Consider the following 2,676-nt stretch of genomic DNA (forward strand, 5'->3'; position numbering starts at 1 on the left):
AGAAATTCAAAAAATTATAGGGACATACTATAAAAGCATATACTCCACAAAGTATGAAAATCTGAAAGAAATGGATGATTTCCTTGATCTATATGACCTACCTAAATTAAATCAAAATGAGATTAATCACTTAAATAGACCTATAACAAACATGGAGATCCGAACAGTTATCAATAATCTCCCAACTAAAAAAAGCCCAGGCCCGGATGGATTCACTGCTGAATTTTACCAGACTTTTAAGGAAGAGCTAACACCATTGCTTCTTAAGCTTTTCCAGGAAATAGAAAAAGAAGGAATTCTACCAAACTCCTTCTATGAGGCCAGCATCACCCTGATACCAAAACCAGGCAAAGATAGAACAAAAAAAGAAAATTACAGACCAATCTCCCTCATGAACATAGATGCAAAAATTCTCAACAAAATATTGGCAAACAGAATACAAGAGTATATCAAAAAGATCATTCACCCTGACCAAGTAGGCTTTATCCCAGAGATGCAGGGATGGTTCAACATACGCAAATCTATAAATGTAATACATTACATAAACGGGTTGAAGGACAAAAATCACATGATCATCTCATTAGATGCAGAGAAAGCATTTGACAAAATCCAACATCCCTTCATGATAAAAGTCCTACAGAGACTGGGAATAGAAGGAACATATCTCAATATAATAAAGGCTATTTATGACAAGCCTACAGCCAACATATTAGTAAATGGGGAAAAACTGGAAGCTTTTCCACTAAAATCAGGAACAAGACAAGGGTGTCCACTGACCCACTTCTATTTAATATAGTTTTGGAAGTCTTAGCCATAGCAATAAGGCAAGAGATACACATAAAAGGGATACAAATTGGAAAGGAAGAAATCAAGTTATCATTATTTGCAGATGACATGATTCTATACATAAAGGACCCTAAAGAGTCTACTAGCAAGCTGTTAGAGCTGATCAAAACCTACAGCAATGTAGCAGGATACAAAATAAATACACAGAAATCAGTAGCCTTCATATATGCTAACAACAAACACACAGAGGATGAAATCAGAGAATCACTCCCATTCACAATTGCATCAAAAAAAATAAAATACCTTGGAATAAACCTAACCAAGGAAGTAAAGAATCTATACAATGAGAACTTTAAAACACTCAAGCGAGAAATTGCAGAAGACACTAGAAAGTGGAGAAACATCCCTTGTTCCTGGATTGGAAGAATCAATATCGTGAAAATTGCAATCTTACCTAAAGCAATCTACACATTTAATGCAATCCCTATCAAAATTCCAAAGGCTTTCTTCATGGAAATAGAAAAAACAATCCAAAAATTCATTTGGAATCACAAAAAACCTCGAATATCTAAAATAATACTGAGCAACAAAAAAGAGGCTGGTGGTATCACCATACCTGATTTTAACCTATACTACAGAGCCATAGTAACAAAAACAGCATGGTACTGGCACAAAAACAGACATGTAGATCAGTGGAACAGAATAGAGGACCCAGATGTAAGCCCAAGTAGCTATAGCCACCTGATATTCGATAAAAATGCCAAAAATACTCATTGGAGAAGAGACAGCCTCTTCAGCAAAGGGTGTTTTGAAAACTGGATAAATATCTGCAGAAGGATGAAAATAGATTCTTCTCTCTCGCCATGCACAAGAATTAAGTCCAAATAGATTAAAGACCTTAACATCAGACCGGTAACTTTGAAACTGCTAGAGGAAAAAGTAGGGGAAACCCTTCAACATATTGGTCTTGGCAATGACTTTCTGAATACAACCCCAATTGCTCAGGCAATAAAACCACAGATTAACCACTGGGACCTAATGAAATTACAAAGATTTTGCACCGCAAAGGACACAGTGAAAAAAGCAAAGAGGCAACCTACAGAATGGGAAAAAATCTTCGCCAGCTATATATCTGATAGAGGATTAATATCTAGGATATACAAAGAACTCAAAAGTTAAATAATAAGGAATCAAACAAGCCAATCAAAAAATGGCCTAAGGAGCTAAATAGAGAGTTCTCAAAGGAAGAAATACGAATGGCATATAAGCATCTAAAAAAATGTTCTACGTCACTAGTCATCAGGGAAATGCAGATTAAAACTACATTGAGATTCCATCTCACTCCTGTCAGATTGGCCACCATCATGAAAACAAATGATTATAAATGTTGGCAGGGATGTGGAAAAAAAGGAACCCTTCTGCACTGCTGGTGGGAATGCAATCTGGTCCAGCCATTGTGGAAAACAGTGTGGAGGTTCCTAAAGCAGCTAGAGATTGATCTACCATATGACCCAACTATAGCGCTCGTAGGCATATATCCAAAGGACTCATCTCATTTCCTTAGAAGTACATGCTCAACCATGTTTATTGCTGGTCAATTTATAATAGCTGGGAAATGGAACCAGCCTAGATGTCCCTCAACAGACGAGTGGATAATGAAGATGTGGTACATTTATACAATGGAGTTCTACTCAGCGGTAAAGAAAAATGAAGTTATGAAATTTGCAGAAAAATGGATGGACCTGGAAAGTATTATACTAAGTCAGGTAACCCAGGCCCAGAAAGCCAAGCGCCACATGTTCTCTCTTATATGTGGATCCTAGCTACAGATGACTGGGCTTTTGCGTGAGAATGAAAATACTTAGTAGCAGAGGCCAGTAAGTTGAAAAG

This window comes from Jaculus jaculus, chromosome 10 (genome assembly GCF_020740685.1).
Source record: "Jaculus jaculus isolate mJacJac1 chromosome 10, mJacJac1.mat.Y.cur, whole genome shotgun sequence".
In the NCBI taxonomy this organism is placed as follows: Eukaryota; Metazoa; Chordata; class Mammalia; order Rodentia; family Dipodidae; genus Jaculus; species Jaculus jaculus.